At 52.5% G+C, this 26,152-nt stretch overlaps 1 protein-coding gene across 11 annotated transcripts in view; it reads left to right on the top strand.

Annotated features, from left to right (window-relative positions):
* ATP2B2 (ATPase plasma membrane Ca2+ transporting 2) overlaps positions 1 to 26,152 on the top strand; it is a 381,296-nt gene that overhangs the window by 70,663 nt on the left and 284,481 nt on the right. For 9 of the 11 annotated variants that reach the window (XM_024982981.2, XM_059879841.1, XM_024982980.2 and 6 more), the window contains exon 2: positions 10,866 to 10,910. The gene's annotated coding sequence lies outside the window, so the exon portion shown is untranslated. Of the gene's footprint in view, positions 1 to 10,863; positions 10,911 to 11,830; positions 12,016 to 26,152 lie in introns of those variants that run through there. The other 2 variants (XM_059879834.1, NM_001191245.3) reach the window with 2 other exon arrangements.

Below are 26,152 nucleotides of genomic sequence, written 5' to 3'. Positions count from 1 at the left end.
ACTTTTTGTTGGGAAGCCCAGATCCTATGAAACCAGTAGACAAAGAGCAGTGCCCACCTCCTGCCACGGCAAGTGGCATTCTGTCCTGGGGGTGTGGTGTGTCCCTCAGGCCTGTCCTCTAGCCCTGCTTGGACTCTTTGCTCTGGGATTCGGGTGTGTTGACAATCAGTGCTAAGAGGCTCAGCCCTTCCTCAATGCACAGCATCGATACCCATGTAGGTCATAAGAGGATTTCTGCCTTTGTGTTGCTTGGCAATATTTTGTTTGAATGAATTTATGCCAGGGATTAATATAGTTTGTGAGCTGAACTGCTTACTTGGCAGGAAGGTGGAAATGAACAGGGTTTTAAGAAACCTGATGTAGAAACAGTTTCTAGAATGAGGGCATGTAGATGAAGCTTAGGGGCGCAGGTGGGCCCCAGAAGGAAGCGTCCATGGTTTTCATCCATGCTGGGCCGTGTCCCCACCGTGGGCCTCTGCACCTGCAGCCAAAACTAACCATCTCTTCTCAGAATAACCATCGCTAGGTGGTGAGACTGTGCAATGCCTGGCAGGCCGCACGTGCTCCACAAATGAAGGGTCAGCCCCGGGGGAGCAGGCTGCATGCCCCCAGCACCTGAAGGGCCTGGGCCACGGGATATCACACGTCACAGACTCCACGTTACTTTTGAAGTTCATCTACTGACTACACTTGATTTGTAACCTCCGAAATCAGTACTCAGCGGTGCTTTTGCAGTCGTTGGCAGAAACGTGAGGCGTGGTCAAAATTTGAGTCCCCCAGTGTGCGAGTTTCCAGCTGAAGCTCAGCGGGTACCACTCTGCTTTTGTGTTTCAGCTGTCACATGTCAACCAGTGTGCTTCCTTGTGGTCTACTTGTGGCCACGCTTTCCACGCTTTTGCACTTTCTCTTGGTGATTTTGCTGGTTTAAATGACCCCCAAGCGCAGTGTGTGTTTAAGCCAGGAAGGCTGTGCTCAGTCTTATGGAGAAAATACATATGTCAGACAGGCTTTGTTCAGATGTGAGTTATAGTGCTGTGGGCTATGAGTCCAATGTTGATTAATCAACAGGAGGTACTAATAAGATGCATATATAGAAATACACATAAATCAAGGTTGTGTGTGTGGATCAGTTGATGAAAAGTTTGTCAACTGAAGCTTGCAGGAACCCGATCCTGTATTTCCCCCTGGAGTAGTGGTTCACTGTTCACTCATTCAGCATTTGTAGAGATTTTATAGAACATAACCACCACTAATGACAAGAATCAACTGTCTGTCTAGTTATTGTCATTATGATAGTTTTTATTCTTCAGAAGGGAGTCAAGAAAGAGATTGGGCTTGGAGTTCTCCCAGCTTGACAGCAGTTGTGAGGATGAAATGTGATAAAGGCTATGAAAGGTGGTTGTAGACTGTAAAGTCTGCACATAGGCATTGTAAATGGCATGACTTGATTGCACGGCCATCCTTCCCGGGGTAGTCCTCCTGCACTGAAGACTCTGGGGAGGTCCTGCCTTTATCCACGGGGCTGAGACTGAGCTTCAGGGCCTTAAGAAGTCACATTGAAAGGTGATGGGATATACCAGCAGGCTTCACAGTCACTACTTCCTACGTATTAGCCAGAGTCCCTTGGAGAGCAAGGAGATCATACTGGTCAGTCCTAAATGAAATCAGCCCTGAAGGTTTTCTGGAAGGACTGATGCTGAAGCTCCAATACTTTGGCCACCTGATGCGAAGAACTGACTTGTTGGAAAAGACTCTGGATGCTGGGAAAGATTGAGGGCAAGAGGAGAAGGGAGTGGCAGAGGATGAGATGGCTGGATGGCATCACTGGCTCAATGGACATGAATTTGAGCAAACTCAGAGAGAGAGTGGAGGACAGAGGAGCCTGGTGTGCTGCAGTCCATGGGGTCACAAAGAGTCAACACAACGGAGCGACTGAGCATAGCTCATGTCCAAGAAAAACCAAGTCTGACTGAAGGATGCTGTTCCTAATCGCAGTGTTGGTCATGCTCAGGAAGGCTTTGGCCTCTGATAGGTCTCGGGGCGGGGGAGGGAGGTGGGTCACAGGATGCTGAGATAGCAGGACTCACTTGACTCATAACCCCTCACCCATTTTACACAGGAAAAAGAGAGGGCCAGCAAAGGGAGTGAATTCATCCAAAGTGAAAGTGAAAGTCGCTCAGTCTTGTCCGACTCTCTGCGACCCCATGGACAATAGAGTCCATGGACTTCTCCAGGATTCTGATACTGGAGTGGGTAGCCTTTCCCTTCTCCAGGAGATCTTCCCAACCCAGGGATCAAACCCAGGCCTCTCACATTACAGGCAAATTCTTTACCAGCTGAGCCACCAGAGAAGCCCAAATCCATCCAAGGTCATAGACTAAAACAAAATGAGAACTTGAGATTCTGGGCTCCCTGGGCAGTGTTACTCACTTTTGCCTTGAAGTCTTACTGGTGAAATGGGGACAGGGAAAGGATCGTTGTCTCTACCAGTCTGTCACGGTATCTGAAACTGCACCATAAATTTCTTTGTCTTACAGAAATTTCTGCTATTTCTCTAACAGTGGATACCGTTGGATGGGTGAAGTGGGGAGGGAGAGTGTAAGTCATCAGCCACGGAATTAATCATTAATGTCTCCATCCATCCCCTTCTCTCCCATCTATCCACTTTTCTGTCTCTTCAACCATTCCATCCAGCCACCCACTGAACTTTTTACCCATCCACGCATCTACCCATCATCCACCATCCACCCATCCATCCCTCTGACCACATTCTCACTGAACACCAGTTCTGTGCCTGGCTGTGGGGTAGAGAGATGAATACAGCTCAGGTCCAGCCTCTTCAGGGCCCTAGTACCCTGGAGGCAACAGGTCTATGAGGGCACATTTCCCCTCCCTGGCGAGGACCACACTCAGGGAGATCTTCACAGCCTGGCTGCACAAAGAAGAGATGGCCCAACAAAAAGACCCTGAGTTCTTCATCCCAGCCCTTGCTATTAACTGGCTGTGTGTGCCTGGGGAAGGCCCCTGCCCTCTGGACTTAGTGTTTCCATCTGTTATGTGGGCAGGTTGGACTAGATGAAAGTTGCCCAGACTCCAGTCATTCACATGCCCCTTCCTCACCTGTACACGAGATCACCTGTCCTGAAAATTAGTTTGTCTTTTTATTCAAACGAACTCCCTTTGTTAAAAATCCAAAATGAAACCTTGTTGTTGTTTAGTTGCTAAGTCATGTCCAGTTCTTTGCAACCCCGTGGACTGTAGCATGCCAGGCTTCCCTGTCCTTTACTATCTCCTGGAGTTTGCTCAAACTCATGTCCGTTGAGTCAGCGATGCTACCTAACTATCTCATCCTCTGTTGCCCCCTTCTCCCCATGCCCTCAATTTTTCCCAGCATCAGGGACTCATTGGAACAGACCCTGATGCTGGCAAATGAAACTTTATTGCCTACCATAAATGGGAAAAAGTGGTAACAGCTGTTATAAATAGAAAGTAACCATAAAGATACTTAAAAAAAAGAAGAAGAAGGCAAACTGCTGGTTAGATTCGGGGTGGACATTTCTTCCCACTGGTGGAGGCCTGCAGGTCTGGTTAGGAAAGAGCTTAGAGGGAGGTTGGGCAGGTGTTAGGGGTGAGACAGGACTACGCGGAGACCATATACAGACTAGTTTCCCTGCAGTGTGCCTGGGTAGCACAGGATGGTGGTGAAGAGGGGTCACCCCTGGAGGGTCCGTGGGTGTGAGCATCACTCCTCACAGAGGTATTTCCCTGACCTCTCTCTCCTGTGCCCTCTGAATGTGCCCCGGGCCTGGCCCCCCCCCAGCCACTCACACCTCCTCTGCAAGCCTCCCAGAAGCCAAGGGTCAGGAAGCCGTGAGCCGGATTTTGTAACTCAAGCCAGCGGGTATCTGCTTCAAATCCTGATGCAGGAGAGAAACCAATATGGAAATCTGAAGCCGTGCCATCCGCGAGCTCAGCGGTGTCAGGTGCTGCCTGTCACAGAGAGGACCCTGGCCCGTTCTAATCTTACCTGCGGCCACCAGACTCCTCCACCCCATCTTCTCCAACCCCGCCCTCCCTTGACCCAGGGCTCCCAAAGCCCATGACCACCCCCAGGGTGAAGCCTTCCTGAATCTCCCTGTGGCATTAGCAGATCTGATCAGAGAAAAATGTCTCTTAGCTACTCTAAGGCCTGAAGTGTGCCCACTCTTCTCACCCCTGGAAGACAGGCAGCCTGGGGGAGCCAGGAGACCCAAGTTTGGGGTGCACTGTGCTCCAACGGCTCCCTATGCTGCCTCACCTCTGAAATCTGGAGGGCCATGGTGCCTCCCGCAGCCACGGAATTCAAGGGTATTATTTACTTGAAAAAATGCTCTGTTTTGGATTCAGATTTCAGAAGGATATTTGAAATGCTGAACCTGCTGCCAGCTCTGTTGAAGACACAGGAAAGCCCACTTTTTCCTCTGGACTTGGCTCCTGCCTGGGGCTCTGGAGGAGGGGTCATCTTCATAACACCCAGCCCCCACCACCCAGATCTGAACAGCCAAGCCAGAAAAACACAGAAGGGGAAAAAATGTTAAAAAAAAAAAAAAAAAGTCTGGGCTTTGTCTTAGAAAGTGCTTTTTTCTCTCTAGTTAATAATTATGTTCTCTCATGCAGGCCTTATCATTCATTCAGTCGTTCGTTCATTCCAGCAGGCTGGTGTTTGACTGACAAGCACCTGTAGGTTATTTATAGCTCATGTCCCTCTTGGTACACACCCCTTGTAAAATATTTTAAACATCACCCCTGTACTCAAACGTATTTATTGAACACACACTGTGTGTTTCAGGCACTGAGCTTGTCAAGCCCCAGAGCACATTGGTGTCCAGACGTGGTCACTCTCTCAAGAGCTTGTGGTCCTCTGCTGGAAGAGACACACCCATGGTTGCAGGGCAAGACTGGCTGTGGCAGAGACCCAGACACGGGACCTGCCATGGGAGCTGGAGGAGGGCGCCCTCCCGTCTTGGCCAGAAATGCAGCCAAGACATTTTGGAGCAATTACCCAGAGGGTGAAATTTCACACCTCAGACTCTTATTGAATCCCCTTATTGACAGAGCAGGAGGGTACCTGAGAGCTCTTTGAGGCCAGCATTCCCAAAGTGGGTTCTGAGAAATGCTAGTTTTGTGGGTGTTAATAGACATTCAAAATAATCAATATGCCCTTGTGACATACTTGGGGGTAGCCTGCTGTGGGCCCCTAAAATGTCCAGATTTGGGGGTGATATGATCACTCTGCTTTTTCTTCTCCTCCCTGGGAAAAGTGTCCTATTTATACTTCATCTATTCCCATCCTCCTTCCAGCTCAAATAGGATCAACTCCACGGGTACAGTTTGCGCGGGTACATAACCCAACATTATATCAGGAAAGGGCTTCCCTGGTGGCTCAGCGGTAAAGAATCCACCTACCAATGTAGGAGACCTCGGTTCAATCCCAGGATCTGGAAGATCCCCTGGAGAGGGAAATGGCAACCCACTCCAGTACTCTTTCCTGGGAAATCCCATGGACAGGAGCCTGGCGGGTTACAGTTTGTGAGGTCGCAGAAGAGTCAGATACAACACAGAGACTAAACAACAGCAAATAGACACTGCTCCCTCAAAAAAGTCTGAAAGTCAGGTTAGTTTGGTAAATGCTGCGTCAAGCAAAGCCAAGTCAGTCAGTTTCTGGGTTACAGTACTTATCATAGCCTCACTTGTTCATCGCTTTGTGAAATATACAAGGGTGGGAGGGGCAGAGGTGTGAACCGCAGTCCTCTGTTCTAGGGAGCGTCGCAAAAGGCCAGTGCTTCCCTAGAGTTTATTCAGGGGGATCATACTCTAGTCCAACCCCTTGGTCACAGATAAGGAAACTGAGGCCCAGTTTCACAGACAGCCCAGAGAGTGGCTGTTGTTCACTCGCTAAGTTGTATCCAACTCTGCAACCCCATGGACTATAGAACACCAGACTCCTCTATCCTCCACTATCTTCTGGAGCTTGCTCAAACTCATGTCCATTGAGTCAGTGATGCCATTCAATCATCTCATCCTCTGTCACCCCCTTCTCCTCTTGCCTTATCTTTCCCAGCATCAGGGTCTTTTCTGATGAGTCAGTTCTTTGCATCAGGTGGCCAAAGTATTGGAGCTTCAGCATCAGTCCTTCCAAAGAATATTCAGGATTTCCTTTAGGATGGACTGGTTGGATCTCCTTGCAGTCCAAGGGACTCCCAAGAGTCTTCTCTAGCACCACAGTTAGAAAGCGTCCGTCCCTCGGCGCTTTCCTTCTTTGCAGTTCAGCTCTCACATTGGTACATGACCACTGGAAAGACCTGGCTCTTGGGCAACGTCTCACAGGGAGTAGGGGGCCAAGCTGGGACCAGAATCCAGGGCTTCTCCCCTGTCTGCGAGCTGTTTAGGGCATGTGGTTTGGGCTTTGGCTGCTGGTGCCCTGTGAAAAGTGTGAAATCTACGTGGGCTGAAGCAATCCTGGGGAGATTCCTGGAGGAGGCAGGATGTGTATTAGAAAGTCTGAGGCCTCTGCATGCCAACGCTTTGTGACTTTATTGACGATACAGTGGTATCACTGAGAACCAGGTATACACTAGAACCTCATCGATGCCCAATCTGCTGAAAAGGGACTTCAGGATGGGGATGGCCTCTCGCCTGAGGAGATACTAATCTCCCTGAGCTCACAAAAACATGGACGCACTTGGAAGTGTGTTTTCCAGGTCCCTTCTTCCAGGAAGCTCTCCCCCACCCTGGTTGCTGCCTCTAAATCAAAATGATGCCCCCACCCTGAGTTCTCATTCCGGATGTTTTGTAGTGTTGTTCTACCCTTCATCTTTCTTGTGAGTTTTGTGCTTAGCCAGTGTGAGATCCCCACTAGTTCATAAGCAGTTTGAGAGCAGAGCTACTGGTTCATTCTTCTTCGTTATTGTTAATGCTCATGAAGAACTCACCATGTGCCAGGCACACGTGTGCCAGCCCTCCGTATTTCCCCCTGGATCGTCTCATTTTATCTCCATCACGGCTCTCTCCAGGGGCTATTTCTGTTCCCATATTATGGAAGAGAGAACTGAGTCATGGGAGGTAGAAGTGACTTGCTCGAGAACACGGACAAGTAAGCGATGAAGTAGAGATTTGAACCCAGGCCTTCACTTCTCTTTATGGCCTGGCTTGTAAAATTGGATGAAATTGGGTTGTGAGTAATCCCACAGGCAGGCTTCCCAAGTGGTAAAGAATCCGCCTGCAGTGCAGGAGACACGGGTTTGATCCCTGTTCTGGGAAGATCCCCTGGAGGAGGAAATGGCAACCCACTGTAATATTCTTGCCTGGGAAATCCCATGGACAGAGGAGCCTGGTGGGCTGTAGCCCATGGGGGTTGCAAAGGAGTCAGACACGACTGAGCAACTAAACAACACTCCCACATTCACCCTGCTCTCCGGGGCCAGTGACCTGAGGTTGGAGGTTGGGACCACCCCCACCCACCCAAGCACCATGCTCCAAGCTCAGCCCTGTCTCTACGGGTTCACTGTAAGAGGATCTGGGATGTGAGGTGCGGTCACCTGAAACGTAAGAGTGCAGGAGTCATAGACTGACAGTTGTTGGCCTTCAGGCTTGCACACCCTCTGCCGCTGTGCCCGGACCTGCCCCAGGCCTGTGCACCTAGTCTCACTCATCCTCATGTCTCTGCAGAACTTCCTAGGCTGGGAGTCTGGCGGTTTTCCCACCAGTCACCCCTCATCCTACCCTTTCACCTTTATTTATGGACAAGAAAACATGGATGCAGGGTTTATAGCTGTGTCCGTGTGGACAGAATGTTAACATTGGTGATACCCAAGTGCCACTCTCCCTGCAGGCCTGCCTGGGCCGGGGGCTGGGGTCTCCTTTCTTCCGTAATTAAAGGTTCACCAGCGAGGACAGATTGCTCATCAGTCTTTCATCCTTGTAGTCCCTGTTGGAGAAGACAGGGCACTGCTCGTGAGGCAGTCCTGGCTGCCCGCCCATGAGTCCGGCCTGGGCTCTGGCCACCGTGTGCATGAGGCCTCGAGTGGGGAGCAGGTGGGTCCAGCCCAGCCTGGGGAGGCCCCTAGAACATCACCGAAGGGCACTCGTCATGACCGGTCACTGATTCTGCTTTCTGCCTCACGTGGGCTGAATGTCAGGGAGAGGCCCGCAGAGGCTCAGAAAATGAGTATGTGGAACTAAATAGTCAGGAACCAGGTAAACAACCCATAGCTAGGGGCTTCCCAGGTGGCTCAATGGTAAAGAATCCACCTGCAGTGCAGGAGATGTGGGTTCAATCCCTGGGTCGGAAAGATCCCCTGGAGAGGAATTGGTAACCAACTCCAATATTCTAGCCTGGGAAATCCAATGGACAGAGGAGCCTGGTGGGCTACAATCGATGGGAGTTGCAAAGAGTTGGACATGACTTAGCAGCTAAACAAAAACAAGTCCTGTCTAGTTAAAACTATGGGGTATATGTATGCTAGAACATTGCTAAGCAAGCAGAAGAAAGAAATGGTAATTGTGTGACATGATGCACACAGTAGGTATTAGCTATTGCTACAGCGATCATCGCTTTGCAATGTATGTGTATCTAATGCCATGTGCATCTTAAACTTACATAATGTTATACAACAATTATATCTCAGTAAAGCTGGAAATGTATATACCCTCCACATTCTAACCAAAGTTAGAAAAAGTTAAACTCCCAACACCAACAAAACACTTCCTGGGATGATGTGTGTGAAGCCCTCCATAAGGGGCCAACTTGGAAAAACATCCTAGTTGGCAACTCTCTTTTTTAATATTATTGTCATCAGTGTTGTTGCCCCGGCGACAGACCTCACCTGCCGTGCTGGTCTAAGGCACGGCAGATAACTCCTCTGGAGCTCATCTCCCTCTTCTGTAGCACCACTGCAGGACCCGCCTCACAGATTTGGGATGAGGAGAGGATGAACCAGGACCCCTTAATGTTGCTGTTCATTAGTGAAATCGTTATTGAGGAAACTGAGCCTGACACCCGTCTCCTGACTCGGCAGGGCCCTCATGTGTCCCAGACTGGGAGGCAGGGACAGGCTGGCAGGACAACACGACACGGGCTCTGCCACCTTCTGGCCATGTGACCAGGGCAAGCCTCCCGCCTCTCCTGGCCTCGGTTTCTCCCTCTGAATAGAGCAGGTGATCTCCCAGGTCCCTTCTGGCTGCTCTGGCTTCCATGAAACCCTGCAGGTGGCTGCCCCTTGCGAGGCTCGAGTTTTTCCCAGAAGAGGTTTGGGGGTTGGAGCTTTGTGTCAGCCTCGTGCCGGTGGATCCCCTGCAGCTCTGTGCCCCGATCTCTGGGAACCCTGGGCTGGGCTGTCTTTCCGGGAAGAGCACAGCCTGGCTCTGTAGGGAGGGGAATTTGACAGTGTCCAGTGAAAGAGAACAGGTTGGGGTGGCTATGGGAGCTCAGGGCCCTGAACTTGTTGGTGGACGGAGGTCCAGGTGCTAGGGGATAGGGAGGCAGCTAGAGGAGGGGCAGAAAATTCAGGCAAGGCCAGGTGAGCAAAATAGAGAGGCTCTGGCACAAACTGGGGACAGCTAATGGCTGTTGGGATGGAACCGAGCTTCTGACACCTTGAAGGACCTGGTCAGCCTTGGCTTAGGTATGGATCCACTTTGTGAACAGGGCAGGGGAGCAGGAGGCAGGGCCACTGGGCTGGACAGCTGCCATTCACCCCTGGAGACCCGCTGGCCGCCCTTCTCCCCGCCCTGTGCTGGGAGTGGACCCAGAGGGCTGCATCCGTTCAGCACCTCCCCCCCAGCTTCCTGTTGGCTCTGCCAGTGGGGAGCCCTGGCAAGCCCTAGATTGAGGAGCAGGGAGCTGTTGAAGTATTTAGTCTTCCAGCTGTTCCCCTGGGGGTCCCCTTGGGCTGGCTGTGTGCCTTGCCCACAGGTGAGAGCTCCCACCAGGGGTTTTCCTTGCAGCCCATTCTGTGCCTGGGTCTGGAAACTATTTCTTCCCCCCACCTGTTTCCAGATGCGGGGTGGCAGTGATGAGCCTTTTGCTCCCCCCAGGGAACTGCACCACTACTTCTCGCAGCTTTGTCCAGAGGCCCTTTATGAAGCTCTCAAGACCCTGCCTCCTGCAGCTCCCCAGAGCCGCAGAACAGAGGCGCTAGAGAGGGATTCTGGGGAGGGGGCGGCAGGACCCTGGACCCCGACTTCACCTGGAATCTGATCCAGTCTTCTCACCCTTGATTACTCCAATGGATGGACCTGGGATCTCCCCCCTGCCCCCACCGCCTGCCCCGGTATTCTCTGTCTGTGTGTCTGGAGCAGAGAAGGGAAAGATCGGGTAGGAAGCCCGGCAGGGCCAAGGGGACAGCCCTGCTCGGGCCCAGCCCATCTCTGTCCTATCCACACGTGGCCCAGAGTGCAGCTCTCCCAGGAGCAGTCGGAAAGATAGTGCAGTCCCTCAGCTCCTGGGCTTCCCCGGTGGCTCAGGGGTAAAGAATCTGCCTGCAAGAATCAATCTGCTAGAGATGCAGAGGAGGCGGGTTCGATCCCTGGGTCGGGAAGATCCCCTTGAGAAGGAAATGGCAACCCGATCCACTATTTGTGCCTGGGAAATCCCATGGACAGAGGCACTTCCTGGGCTACTGGACTTGGGGTGGCAGAGTCGGATGCGACTGAGCACTCACCGTTAACATCTACCATCCTCGGTTTCTAAATACTGGGATCAGTTCAAATATGAAATTTTAAGCAAATACTAAATTTCAAACAGTCAGATTCAGGTCCCTGGCCACCGGTCTGGAGCCCAGGAAACACAGGCCCCTCTGACAGGCTTTTCTGGTCTTTGTTTGTAGGCTTCCTGCACCTGGAGTGTGGACTGAGGACGGCCCAGGAGACAGGTGAGTGTGAGACTGAGACCCCTGGTTCACCTGGGGCACTCTGCATCCCATTTACACTTCAGCGCCGACAGTGGCCCCGCTTAGGAAACCCCTGGGTTGCAAACCACCTGTCTGTACAGTCAGCCACCCCCGGCCTCCCTGGCCCCTCCCGACACCAACACTTCACTCCTCGACCCCTGTGGACCTGCAGGTAGCGGGGGAGGAAAAGGAAGCAAGAAGCAGACAGGAAGCTGCGGTTTGGACACATTTCCTGCGGCTGACTTTTCCCTTATGTCCTGCAGGGCCTGCGTGTTGCTGCTTTACCTCGCCGTGAAATTCTAAAACAGAGGGGCACTTGGGCTAGCCCATGTCCTTTTAAGATAAAGACCCATGTTCCTGGGCGGGTTACACAGCTCTCATTTCAGTCATTCACACTTCAGTATCTTTTAACACCATCAGATTATTTTCCAGTTATTATGTGACTGAGGTCAGCCACACTGAGGAGGTATTATTGACTTGGGGACTTGAGAAGGGAGAGCCCTGTGGGGAGGGCCTTGGCTCAGCCTCCATGGGGCCTGGAATGGAACAAGGGTCTGGAAGCCCACAGAGGACCTTCTTGGAGCTTCATGACTGTCCATTCGTTTACAAACGTTAAGAGACACAGCCCCTTTGCCTGGGGGACTGCCTGGGAGTTCTGTCAACGGCTATGGGCTGCCACTTCACTCGCAACCTCGGAGCAATCAGAGAAATCGTCCTTTTACGGGGTGGGTGTGTGCAGGGCTCGGTGGAATCAGCAGTCACGCCAGGGCATTTGGGGCTTCCCAGATGGCTCAGTGGTAAACAATCCGCCTGCCAATGCAGGAGATGCAGGTTTGATCCCTGGATCAGGAAGATCCCCCCAGAGTAGGAAATGGCAACCCACTCCAGTATTCTTGCCTTAGAGAATCCCATGGACAGAGAAGCCTGGCGGGCTACAGTCCAAGAGGTCGCACAGAGTCGGGCACAACTGAACAACTGAGCACCTACGCATACCAGGGCATTTGATAGCAGACAGCCGTGTCCACCAACACCCTTCCCCGCCAACCTGCCACAGTGCCCACATGGCCACCATCTGCGTCACCCCCGGGTAAGGATGAGGGAGCTTTGAAAGCTTCTGTCCAAGTGTCATCTGTAGGTTAGTTACAAGAGAATGGGCGATTTGGATTTTCTGTGTTTTTGGAGTTTCACATACTAAGTGTGAATTACTGCATTGGTTTTACTCTGCTATCTGGAGTGGTCTAGTAAGCCTTGGGCATGTATGTTCATTGTAGAAGCTCTCTGATCAGATTAGCCTCAGCAGATGACAGGGTTTGGGGAGCTGAGAAATGGGCAGGTAAGTTTAGATGGAGAAGTAAAAGGCGGTAGTGGGGAAGGATTAAAGATCTGCCAAAGGTGGACATGCTCTGCTTTTTTTTTTTTTTTTTTAATTTATTGGAAGGAAGATGGCAGACTTTTAAAAAAACTTTTTATTTTATATTGGTATGTAGCCAATTAACAATGTTGCAATAGTTTCAAGTGGACAGCAAAGGGACTCAGCCATATGTCTGCATGTATCCATTCTCCCCCATAACTCCCTTCCCATCCAGGCTTCCACAAAACACTGAGCAGAATTCCCTGTGCTATACAGCAGATCCTTGTTGGTTATCCATTTTAAATATAGCCGTGTGTACACATCCATCCCAAACTCCCCAACTATCCCTTCCTCCATCCTCCCTGCTGGTAGCCATAAGTTGGTTCTCGAAGTCTGTGAGTCTGCTTCTGTTTTGTAAATAAGTTCATTTGTATCATTTCTTTTTTCGGCTCTGCATATAAGGGATGTCCTAGGATCTTTCTTCTTCTCTATTTGACTTATTTCAGTCAGTATAACAATTTCTAGGTTCATCCATCTTGCTGCAGGTGGCATCATTTCATTCTTTTTGATGGCTGAGTAATAGCCCATTGTATATTATGTACCACATCTTCTTTATCCATTCCTCTGTCAGTGGACACTTAGGTTGCTTCCATGTCTTGAGTATTTATTTCAAATAGGAATGATCTGGCTGCTGCTGTGGAGTGAATAAGTGGCTGGGAGCTGGGGGCACGGTGGAACAGTTGGGAGGCTGATGCAGTCATCCTGGTAGCCTGGACTTGATGGTGGCCATGGGGAAGTAAACAGAAGAGAATGACAGTCACGATGTGGGTAGACAGGAGGAGAGTCACAAGTGAGCACACTTTTGCGATTTAGGCAAAGGCAGACAGGACGGCACTTGCAGAGATATTTGGAGGTGCCTTTGCCAAACTCTCACCCCACAGTGAGCTCCGACAGTCCAACTGCTGCCCACTCAGGGGGGCCCTGACTCACAGTAGCCCCGGCAGGTCGGCCAACAGGGACCTCAGCATCCGGGGACGGGGGAGACCGCCTGCCTGGGGTCCCATGTCAGGGCTCAGGCTGGGCTCCAGGGCTGTGCCCAGGATTTCAGAGTTGCTGAGGGGATGATTGAATGAGAAAATTTGGCCCCACAAAACGTGACAACTTGGTTTAGCATTTTCCTCTAATTTAGCAAAGTCTCTTCCTTCAGCATCTTTCCTGACAGAGAAAAAATTGGCCATTATTCCTAGAGATCCACTTGGTACTGACTTTATTTCTTTCTTAAAAATATATATTTATTTATTTTTCACTGTGCGGGATCTTCGTTGCTGTGAGCTTTTCTCTAGTTGGGGCGAGCGGGGACTACTCTCTGGTTGCAGCGTGAAGCCTTCTCATTGGGGTGGCTCCTCTTGTTATGGAGCACGGGCTCTAGGGAGCATATATAGATCATACTTCAGTATACAGATCATACTTCAATAGTTGAGGCTCCTGGGCTCTGGAACACAGGCTCAGTCATTGTGGTGCATGGGCTTAGTTGCTCCGTGGCATGTAGGATCCTCCTGGAAAGGGGATGCAGCCCATGTTCCCCGCATTGGCAGGTGGATTCTTCACCACTGAGCCACCAGGGAAGTCCCTGACCTTGTTTCTCACCTAAATGTCCTGGTCCTCCTGTCCTGGTGGATGTTAGCACAGGAGTGGACTGAGTAGCAGCTGACAAGTCTGCTTCTATCTGCCTCTCAGGGACCCTCAGAGCGACCCTGGGACACAGGCCAGGAGGGGTTATCAGCAGCCTCCTCATTATACAGATAACAAAACTGAGGCTCAGCGGGAGGACATCCCTCACCCAAAGTGACCAAAACCCGAGTCGGGAAAGTCCACATTCTGTGAATGTTTCCCAGTTGTGTCTTTTGCCTTTAACCTCTCAGTAACTTCTGGAGTAAATGACCTGGCACGTTTTGCTTTCAGAGCATCTGTTGGTTACTCACTAAGAAAACATTTCTTTTCCTTTCACTCAAACTGTTTGAACTGTTCGGCCGTCTTGTGCTTCTTTCCACATCCCTGTGAATACATCTTTAGAACAACCAGTGGCAAAGCAAAAGACTCAATGAGGCACCACGTCATTGGTACAATACCCTTCCCAGCGTCTGGCCAGCTTTCTTGGTGGCACCTGTTTCTTCATTCATTTGACAGTCATTTGTTGAGTCGAGTGCTGGGAGGACAGCAGCAGACAGAGCAGATGTGGCCCCTGCCCTCAAGGGCTGCGGTTCCAATAAGGGAGCAGGACAGTGAACAACAAAACAAGATGCCACCTCTCAGGCTGTTCAGGCTACAAGCAAGACTCAAGCCAGGGAGAGGAGGTGAGGGAGGCACTTTTATAGAGGGTAATCAGGGAAGGCTTCTTGGAGCAGGTGGCCCTTCCGATTGAATGTAAGGAATGAGAACATTCCAAGTCAAAGGGAAAAGCATAAGTCCTGAGGCAGGCCAAAGCTTATCTGGGGACATGGAGAAGCCAGTGTGGCCAAAGGGACAGAGCAGGGGAACACGAGGTGGCTGTGACGTCTGGGAGGGAGGTGAGGGCCATATGGCAAAGACTCTGGGGGCAGGCACGCGAGATTTCAGACCGGCTTGTGTGGCGATCTTGCAGCCCCCAGTTGCTGTGTGGAGAGTAGGCAGCCAGAGGCGAGGGGAAAGTGGGGAGACAGGGAGAAGGCTTCAGTGGTGGCCATAATTTCAGGTGAGAGGCTCTGGTGGCTGGACCCAGTCAGGGCAGTGGTGGTGGGGAGAAGTGGCTGTGTACTGAACAGATGTGAAGGTTGAGCTCATGGGACTCACTCTGTCTTTGGATGTGGGGGAAGAGGGAAGGAGAGGAATCATGGGTGACTCTGGGTAGGGGGAGCACTGTCATTCTGACGCTGCTGGAGTGCTGATATCCAAACCTGGCACTAACTGCCCAGAGTTAGCACGGACCCCACGAGACGGAGAACACTGTTTCCAATGACAGCATCCCCACCTCAGACGCCAGCCACCAGTAGGGTCTCCAGGCTACCATACTTTTACTGGGCTGGCTACAAATCTGGGGGCTCCTGCAACCCCTCTGGCTTGGTGACTCACTAGAATGACTCACAGAACTTGGGAAAATGCTATACTTACAATTACAGTCTTATTATAAAGGCTACAGGTCAAGACCAGCCGAATGAAGAGATACATAGAGCGGTCATGATTGAACTGCACCTCTATCCCTCTCCTCCCTGGAGGTGAGGCTGGCTCAAGCCCCACCCCTCCACTTCCCTGATTGGTCCTTCCGGTGACCAGCCCCCATCCTGACTCAGCTCATTAGCATAAGCTCAGGTGTGACCCCAGGGGCTCATGAACAACAGAGACACCTCTGTCTCTTGGGAAATCCCAAGAATTGAGAGGCTCCTTCCCAGGAACCAGGGACAAAGGCAGTTTAATTTTTTATTAAACAGCAGGCTGGATGCTGGTGCCATTTACTGAAACCAGCAGAAAGAGGGAGGCCAGGGGTGGGGGCTGGAAATAGTAGGTTTGGTGAGGGAAATGAAGGGTAGTGCTTTGAGCACATCGACTCTAAGATGCTCATTGGACATCCAAGTGGAGGTGGGGAGGAGGCAGTTGGATCTATGAGTCTGGAGCTCGGGGAAGAGATCAGTATATAGATCATACTTCAAGCAGTAGGACTGGATAGATTAATTCAGGAAGTAAGAGTCGTTAGGGAGGAAAAAAGAGCCAAGGGTTGTGCTTGGGGAGCACAGTGTTTGGGGAGCGAGGAGCCAGCCCAGGAGACAGAGGAGCAGTGGGCTTAGAGGCTTCTACCTGGCCCCCCAGCCCACCCCACACACTCTCCCACGGTGGAGGCATGTCTCTGCTCACAGCCTTCTCATCCCTCATCTATGGCATGGGGACAGTGGGCTCTGCCCACCCCTGTCAGGGTGCACAGTCACCACTTAACATGTAGGGGAAAGGCACTTTGCAGAAATGCCCGGCAGAAACCAGGAGCGATGATCCTCATTCAGGAGTGGATGGGAACCCTGTCCTAACAGCCAGATGGTGCAGTCGGGAGACTGCCATCTGAGGTGGGATTTGGCAACGGCTTGATCTGAAGCACCTCAGATCTGCAGAGGCACACCTGGCAGCCCCAGGTCCTGGCTCCCCACCCGTGAAATGGGAGCATCCTGGTTGAGTGGGCTCATGCCACCTGTTGAGAGAGATAGCCCAAGGAGCCCAGCTGGGCAGGATATACCCTGATAACTTCTGTGGTCGTCAGGGGCTCTTCCGTCCGTACCTTCAGCCGTGTATGTGGCTCTGCTGGGCTTGACAGACACGTGGCGCATCCCAGACAGCAGGGCCCTCCCCGCACCTCCCATTTCACAGAGGAGTGGGCTAAAGCCAGGAGAGATTGGGCCAAGCTTCCCTCTGGCAGCTGTTACTATCTCCTACCTAAATATTCCTATGTAAGGGAAGGGAGGGAGGGAAAGCGGAGATGGGGAGAGGGGTGAGGCCCAGGGTGCTGTGCGGATTCGGGAGGATGGAGGCTCACCTTGGCTTTCAAGAAGAAGGGAACTAGGAATCCTGACTCCATCAGACACTTGGAGAGCTAGTGAGTCTTAGAACATTCTCAGTCTGGACCCTGTCAAGCCGGTCGCTTTACCTGGAAGTCTGTGACTCCACTCTTTGATTCTCCTTGTGCAGCGAGCACGCTGGTGGTTTGGTCTCAGGTTGTATGGAAAGAAGCATCTAGAAGGAGACAAGCACCGAGTGATGTGGGGCGGAGGGCATGACGTCCCACCACCCCCATGACTTGGAAAGGACGAAAAACTGTGGGCCAGGGGCCTGGGTTTGAAAATGTCTGGGATCTAGAAGCAGATGATGAATGAGTCTGAGGGGTCGCTGGCCCATCCTGCTTTTTGCCCTCCCTCCACGGGGAGCCACAGAGCCAGTTCTTGAAAAGCCAGTGCCCTTTCAACTCTCCCGGGGGCTCTGTGCTGCCTTCCAGAAACCCTGACTCTCAAACTTGCTTGGCTGGTTCTTGGGCTGCAGGTCATATTTCTGGAGCTTTTTCTGGAGCTTCCTTCCTTGATTCTCAGTGTCTCCACACGCCTCTGGGGAGATCTGAGGTGGGGCAGTTAGGAGGGAGCGGGCGCGTCTCTAAAGCAGTGCCGAGCTGGGAGCTTTGTGTGAGCTGTCTCACTGCAGGCTTGTGCCACTTCACAGGCAGGCAAACTGAGGCACATAAAGGCTGAAGGGCTTGCCTGGATGATCCAGTGAACAAGCAGGTGAGCAGGATGGGAAGCTGGGCCCATGGGACCCGGAGCCTGGGTCCAGAGTCTGCCTGCTGCTCCCCACGTGCACACCCTCAACTGAGTCTCCGAGGCTGGTCCCTCAGTTGGCTTGGCTGTTCCTTTCTCACTCCTCTCTACTATCTTTGTAGCATCCCAGGGGCCCACTCTCCTCAAAGGCAGTTCATGTTTGACCCTGTTTTGGGACTCCCTTGGCTCTAATCCTGGAAGATCCCCAAAGTCCTGGAAAAGCCCCCAAATTGGGCCACTCTGAAAATAACCAGAGAGAATGAGAGGGCTTCTGGAGTCTAGACGTCAGAACTGATTGGTCAGGGATCGGCCAGAAGGAAGGCTCATGCCCTTGGTTGCCAGAAATGTGATCATCAGGTCTTCAAGGCCAGAGTCTGGAATAGTGGGCAAAAAAAAATGATAATGATAGATGATAGATAGATGGATGCATCAATAGATAGGTGGGAGAGACACAAGAAGAATGAACTGGGCACGGGAGAGGCAGAGGAACCGTGTGTGGTCCAGGAGGGTAGACCAGTCACAGGTTTTTCTAGACCTGTGATGCGTCCACTGGGAGTGGGCGATGACATCAGGAGCAGCTCTGGACACAAAGGGAGGGAGCTCAGTTGGTTGAGGGGTGACCAGCACTAGGCGGTCATTCAGTGTCTGACCAAACAGCCCACTCACCCGGGACGAGAGCAGAGGCACTGCAGTGACCCCGTGTGTTCACTTCATCAGCTCTGAGTCATCAAAAGATGCTTACATTACAAGTGGGTTCTGCTGCAACTTATGTTTACAGTGTGGATTAGTTAATTCCCATTAAAGCCAACCCAGAAACTGGTAGGCAGGGAGCTGGCCCTTAGTAGGTTAACCTTCATTTATCTGGAGTCCCCCTGCCACTCCTCCCCTTGCACGGATGATCGGGGGCCTTCCTGCACCCCAGCCAGTGGCATTTCTGTATTGGCAAATGGTGTTCCAGGCCCCCACCAATGGCCTTTTCTTAGATGGTTGCCTTTAATTTTCTCTTTCTTTTTATGCACACTTGCAAAGCCCCCGGCTTCAGCCAGGCGCGCTGAGGAGGGTTGGAGTAACCGGACTGATCGATGCTGGAGGGCTCCTTGTGGATGCCAGAGCCACAGTCCTGGGTGGGGGTGGCTGCAAGCTCTGTAGCAGCGGCCGCCTGCCTCTGCTGCTGGCGGCCAGAGCTCTGGACAGGTCTGCACCCTGCAGACCCCTCCGGCCTGGAGCCTGGGGCACTGGAGAGAGGCCCACACCTCTGGCAGGGCTGGCCCAGGACATTCTCAGAGGGGTAAGTGAGGGGCTGTGAGTGCCATGGACCTTTGGAGGCTGGGAAGGAAGCACGGGTTCTGGGACTTGTAGAAAAGCAAAGCTGATAAAGCCATTGCTGCAGAGACTGAAAGAGGAGACCGCTCGAGAGCCCGCTCCTGGTGACTCCGTGAGGTGGCAGCAGTACCTGACCCTGCTCAGACTTGAAGTGGCCTGGAATTCTGGGGCAGGAAGGCTGCCCTTGACTCACGGCCAAAGCAGGGCGGTCATAGGACTTCCCCAGAGGACCTTAGCTCCTTCCCTCATTCTTTGCCAGATGTTGACTGAAGGCCGTGTACATGCCAGGCTCCCTGCGGGGCACCAGGGTGTTCAAGGAGGACAGGAATGAGGCCTTTACCCAGCAATGCCCCTAGATGTGCCAGGAGGATGGTTGCTTAAGTAACTGTCCTGTCATGTGGATAATAGGAAAGGGTCTGTCCAGGGGAGGAAGAAGCCAACTGGACTTCAGGGTGCTAGAGAAGATTTTACAGGGAAGGCGTCATTCAGATTGGGTCCTGAAGGATGAATAGGAGTTCTTCGAGGAACAAGAGACAGCCAAGATGTTATGAGTGCGTGCAAAGAGATCTGAACACACAAAAATGTAATAGTAGGTGGTAAAAAGCTCGGCAGGCCTGAGCAGGCACTGCAGAAAGTAAGCAGAAAAGATTGACAGGGCCATATCATGAAAGGCCTCAAATGCCAGGTGAAGGAGTTCGGAACTTGATCCTGCAGGCAGGTGAGAGATGAAGTTTTTAAAGCAGTGATGTGATGTGGTCAGTTTTGCATCTTAGAAGACTCAGTCTGGCTACCGTATAGACAGGGTGAGGAGGGACACAGGAAGATCCCTGAGGAGACAGCTGTGTCCTGCAACTCTTAGGGGCTAGTGCTCTAGACCAAGGTCATTGGGAAGTGAGGGACAGGGGACAGCTTTGCTGTTTGTTGTCTGAGTTTGAGCTGCAAGACAGGTTGGAAAGTCAACGATAAAAGAAAAGGAAGAGGCTGGGGTGATTTCGTACTGGACTGTGGGGATGGGCTGGGTGTTGGGCCCTCTCGATGAGAGAGGGAATGGAGGAGGAGGAGCAGGTGGTGGGGGGTGGGGGGAGCACAGGAAGGACAAGTGATGAGCTCGAATGTGGCCTCTGAACCGAGCTGCTGGGGGGACGTGGCTTTAAGATGGCGGCACCCAAGGCCCCCTCACCCCCTTATCCCCGCGGGCTCCATGGTGACACCTCCGGAGATGCTGAGTCAAAGCCAGATTTACGACCCCACGCCCTGAGATTCCTGGTCCTCCACCCAGGGCACTGAATTGTGCAGCGGCCATCAGTCAAGCAGTAAGATTTTAACCTTGCACCTACTGTGTGCTTAGCCTGATCTTCAGGGCTTGGGAGTGACTCACCCTGGGTACGTGTATGAAAGAGGAGTACCACGCTCCGTCTGGAAGATTCCCAAATGTGAATGGGATGCTGCTGACCAGGCTGGCGGTGTAGAGCTGGGGCTGGAAATCAGGGCTTTAGAAAGCCTGGCCTGCTGGCTACCTGCCCAGAGACCCTCGGCAGGGTGGCAGAGGGGTGAAGGAGGGGTGACTAGGGTCTCACTGGTCGAGAATTACTCTGGCTCCCCACTCACCCCTTCCTGGATCCTACTTGACTTTGGAAAAGATCTTGGGGTTAGGATAAATAGAAATGGAGATTAGGGACTATAAATAAATAGAATGAATAACAGAAACAGGAAATACAGATCGTTTCTGAGGTGGGACGTGGCACTGGTGGAGATCTGGGGGTGCCTGGCTTTATGGGGAGTTGCCGGGACAGATAACTCTGTTGTATTGAACTCTTGTGCTGGCCTTTCCCTTATTCACCATATTCTCTCTTCACACATGGGGATCAGAGAGGTGAAGCAACTGGCCTGTGTCACACAGCCAGTACGTGGCAGAGCTGGGCTCCTGCCCAAGCCTGGCCCAGCCGGGAGCAGGGCTTCTCCTCCCCTCCGCCCCTGCCATGCCAGTGGTGCACCTTGGTCTCCGGGTAAAGTTGAGAAAGATAGAACATTTGCCAACAGGGTGAGATTCATCCTTGAATAACCAAATTAAGTGTTTTTCTTAAAGATGTCGACTGGTTGGGAGCAGCTGAGGGGTGTGTGTGTGTGTGTATGTGTGTGTGTGTGTGTTGTGTGTATAGACACACTGTCACACTTATGTATTATTGAGCACCTACTGTGTGCCAGTAATACATAAGTGTATTTGGGCTTCCCAGATGGTTCAGCGGGTAAAGAATCCACCAGCAAGGCAGGAGATACAGGTTCAATCCCTGGATCTGAAAGATCCCCTGGAGGAGGAAATGGCAACCCACTCCAGTATTCTTTGCCTGGGAAATCGCATGGACCGAGGAGCCTGACGGGCTACAGTCCACGGGGCTGCAAAGAGTAGGACAGGACTGAGCAACAGTGCTATGTACCCGATGCAGCGGATGCGGCGGTGCCTGAGCCCCGCTTTGGCTGGGCTCCTGGGGAGTCACGGGCGGGCATATGGGGCGGGGTCTTATACACGAGCAGGTCTGGACAAGCACACGAACACACGTGTGTGCACACGTTAGTGTTCCGAGCCCATGTCATGAGGAAAAGCACACTGGCCTCACAGAGACCCACGTACCTGCCCCAGACTTGCGCTCCAGTGCCTGCTCACCCCCCACACTCATCCACCCTGGGAACCAACTCAGGAGAGGGCACTGACCCCTCCGCCTGATGTGCTAGCCAGAGGGTTTGAAGTGCAGGCCGTCCCATTTCACCCTAGAGCTCCGCACAGGACCTCAGTCCCAGGCCCGTCTCCACCCCACCCGTCATGACACGAGGGCCAGAGCTCCTGGGCTTGATGACACCGGTGCAGCTTTGCTGGGGGCTCTACTGAGAGTCATCACCGCCTCTGTCCACTAAACACACCCCTGGGCCCTTGGCATGTGTTGTCTCCTCTCACGTTTACTCCAGCCCTGGAGGTGGATCCATCTTACAGGCGAGGAAACTGAGGCTCGGAGAGATGGGGCCTTTTACCTAGGGTCTCACACAGTTCACAAGTAGCAGACCTGAACCCTGAATCCCTCGTTGAAATCAGCAAGCCCAAAGCAGGTGCTGCTCAGGGTGACCCGATGCCCGGAGCCCCCGTGGGTGGTGGAGTCCTCGGGCTTTTCCTATACATTCCTGACACTTCGAGGCCTCCTGGGACATGGAGCGCTTCTCTCCTGATGCCTCAGGCCTGGTTCCCAGTACCATCGTCCAGTTTCCTGCTGCCTGGCCTCTCTGGGCAGTGATGTGTCAGGTGGGAAGAAGGAAGGACTTAGCCTTACAGAGTGGCGAGGAGGCCCTGCTCATGGATGGTGAACAGGCTGCTCTGCAGACAGACACCCGACCCCGCCCCCGCCTCAGAGTCCTAGCCATTACCTGCAGATAATAATAGCACCCACATTGGATTTTATTCAGTGTTAAATGAGATAGCACATAAAGTGCTTAACCTAGAGCCCAGCACACGGGGTGGTACTATTGTTTCATTATTCTTGGCATCTGTTCATTTACCTGTCCGTGATTTCCTGTGGGCCAATCTGATGGGGGAGTAACTGTGTTAAGCTCTAGACACATGGGGGCAGGCTTATATTCCAGTGGGAGAAGTGGAAGTATTAATGAATAAAGGTACTTTGGTGCAAAAGATGCTGTGAAGCGGGTCTGAATGGGGTGCAGGGGGCAACACAGAAGGTACATGATGTCAAGAAGCGAGTAGAGCCCTGCAGTGAAGCCGTCCAAGAGGTGGATATTTTCCCATCAGAGCGAGGAAGGGCATTCCAGGAGGAGGAACCAGTAGAAGCCAAAGTTTAGGACAAGAAGAGTGAGATGCACTGGAGAAAGTGTACATGGAGCAGGTCCTGATATCCACAGGGTCGGAGCATGTGAGCTGGGTGAGAGAAGCAGGCGAGGGTAAGACAGTATGGAGTGGTGGGGACTGTGGCCAACACGAGGGTACTTGACGTCTCTAAAGGGGAAGTGGGACTCAGCTCCAGGCAATAGTTGCTATGAATGAGAGCTGGCCCCGTATCTGCCAGGTTTTCAAGAGATGCCAGGTTTTTATGTGAAATTTCCTGACTTTGAAAGATTAAGCCAACAAGGGGGAAGTCAAACAAAATATACCCAGGGACCACCAGTTGGCAGCCTCTGGTTCAGGCCCCGAGCATAAGGTGGTTATGGATGGTGGCACCGGAGGAAGTGGGGCTATGGATTCTAGACCCTGTGCTGTGCGGCATTGGGGCCAGGACCTGGCACACGGACAGTGCCTAGTCAACCCTTGTTCTGCGGATGAGTCAGGGAGTTTGGGCTTTATCTGGAAGGTTAGGGGAGGCTGAGGTTTGAGGCAGAAGGGCGAGGTGATGGGATGAGTATTTATGGCCATCACTCCACCTGCCGTATGGAGGCTGGCTTGGAGCGGGGAGACGGGAGGCAGAGAGATGGGTCGGGATGCTTAGCAGGGCTCCAGACATAAGGCATTTGTGGCCAGGACCAGGGTTGTGGGGTGAGAGGAAAGAACGGATTCCACAGGAGTCAGTTCCGCAGAGATGGACTTGGCGAGTGCTGGAGAGGAAAAGCAGGGTGCCCCAGCTCCCCACCCACGTGGAGGTCTCGGGTACATCTCGCTGAGGTAGGGAACCTGACGGGAGAAGTAGGTGGGCAGTGGAGGAGCGAGGAACCTGGTTTGGGCCATGTTAAGTTTAGATACCCTTGGCACAGCCAAGTGAAGAGGTGTCACGGGGCCAGACATGGGGCCAGCTCTCAAGAGAGGAAGGGCCAAAGACTCAGAACCACACGCCACCCGGATGGCAGCCTCTTTCCAGGAGCCCCAGAGATCCTGGTTCTCTTTATGGTTGCTCTGCGGTTTGAGAGTTGAGAAGTTTATTTCCTGGGTGTCGGTTTGTGTTTTGTTCCTAGAAAGCCTAAGGAAGGAGAAAGCAGACTGAGACGCAAGGCCAGAACATTGGTCTGTGAATCCATCAGCTCTGATCCGCACCCTCACCCCATGATGCGGGCAGCTGGGGGGAGGACAGGCAGAGAATGCAGGGCTCCCCAGACCCCCAGGGCGACCCCAGGAGCAGTCCCCGAGCTCCACTCTCCTGAACCCTCGCGACAGGGTTTTACCTACACTTGAGAGAAGAAAAGGATTTGCTAAGCAGATTGATGGTTTAACAAGCCCACTTATGAGCGCAGGCTTTTAGCGGCAGCATTTGCATTCCAACAATGAGTGTACAAATTATAAATGACTCCTTATCTATTTTTAAAGCAGTTTAAGACTTCTCATCTGCCGTCAAGAGTGTCACAGAGCCTACCAAGGACATTCAGAGCAACGCTGCGCTCCTCCTGAAAATAAACTCTTCTGTTAGGGAGCTCACGGTTACGGAGCTGCTCACACACCCCAGGTGCCCATGCGGGCATGGAAGAGCCTCCGGCTCCTCTGAGGCTCTTGCAGGTCTCCAGAGGGGTGGCCTTTCACTTCTTACAGAGGAAAGGAGGCCAACCCAGAGGAGGTGAGCTGAGGGTGCAGGCATGCTCAGCGGTGGTGCAGAGTCCCCACCAGGTCCACGTTCTTTCTGGGGACCACGAAAGGTCCAAGTTCTTTCTGCTGCATCTCGGGGTGCTTTCTCCCCAATTCAGGTTTCTGTCCCTCCATCAGAGCAAGGATGGTCTGATATAGACCCTCAGGGGGGTTGGAGAGCAGGGGAAAGAAGGGAAAGGATAGAGAGAGGGGTCTGAGAGGTCAGGAGAAGGAGGCCCAGTTCCCTGCGGAGGAGGAGAGGGCTCTGAGGGCCGGTACCGGGTGTGGCCTGGTCCACACCCCAGCTCTGCTGAGAATTCCCCATGGGCAGCTCCTTTGTCCTCTCCAGCCCTCAGCTTACCCGTCTGCAAAGGAGTTTGTCCTCCAGATCAACGTTCCCCAACGTGGGTCATTCGTGTCCCTTTCACAAGTATCACCGTCTCTGAGAATCGCCTGTACTTTCCACATGCTCTTCTTTTGTCAGTTCCCTTTTTCACTCGGGAGAAGGAAATGGCACCCACTCCAGTGTTCTTGCCTGGAGAATCCCATGGACAGAGGAACCTGGCGAGCTACAGTCCACAGGGTCACGAAGAGTTAGACACAGCTTAGCGACTAAACAGCATTTTTACTCGATTATTTTAAAGATAAACTTTATTGTGCACCTTCAATAGGCTGGAATATCACTTGTCATATACAGAAGCTAACCATCAAACTGAACACAAATAAATGAAAAATAATAATTTATCTGATTAAATTCTTTCCAGCTGTGTGGCCTGGAGTCCTCTCTCTCTCTCTCTCTCTCTTTCTCTCTGTTAAAGAGAAGTGACTCATCAGGGGTGGGTGTTAAAACCCATTGACCCCGAGCTGAGCCCTTGCTGCTCGAGGTAGCCACCCGAAGCCTGTCTCCACACTTAGGGCAGCGTTTTGTGCCTCCTGAGATCACCCCTGTGAGCCCCAGTGTCTGGGGTCACGCTCTGTAGAAAGCCGGGTCAGAAATCATGCACTGACAATTGAATCTGGGTAGGTCTGGTTTGGAGAAGCCACAGGAGATACTAGAAAGAGGGCAGGAGTGGGTGGGATTCCAGGACGAGCCCTGCTTTCTGTGACAAGGAGGTGGGTGCGTTTCCCATGCTTTCTGCCTTTTGATGAGGGTGGGTAGGGGCAGAGGGGGTTCCTAGGGGGCTTCTGCCCAGCACCCCCTCTGCCCTCCAGGGATTGCTGCTGGAGCCTCAGCTTCCTCCCCAACCTGGTGGGGAGGAAGGCCCCTCGAGTTTGCCCTCAGTCACCTGCAGAGTGAGGCAGCCTGTAATCCCTGTAATCCCATATTAATGAATTTATGTGCCCCAGAACTGGCTGAGTTGGGGGAAATTAAACTAAGCAAGCTCATCTCCCTGCCTGGGAGGCTGGAGGGGGACCGGGGGATTGCTCCCGACGGGATCAGAGTCATGTTACATCCCATCCATGCTGAGCTCCAGGCAGCCTCCCTGTGGGCTCTGCCCAGGTTCTGGGGTCGGGGGTCCCCACTTCAGCTTTCCCTGAGGTTGCGTGCAGGCAGGTGTGGAGTGTGCATGCTCGTGAGCGTCCCCGCCTGGCCTCCAAGGGGGCCTTCCCTACTGGGCTCTGCCCACTTCCCGGCCTTAATGAGGAGGGGGGTTGGGGGTGAAAGGGGGAGACGCATTCTGATCAA

This window comes from Bos taurus, chromosome 22, assembly GCF_002263795.3.
Source record: "Bos taurus isolate L1 Dominette 01449 registration number 42190680 breed Hereford chromosome 22, ARS-UCD2.0, whole genome shotgun sequence".
Lineage (NCBI taxonomy): Eukaryota > Metazoa > Chordata > Mammalia > Artiodactyla > Bovidae > Bos > Bos taurus.
Note: the sequence above shows the minus strand (reverse complement) of the source record. Positions and strands in the feature narration are given on the sequence as shown.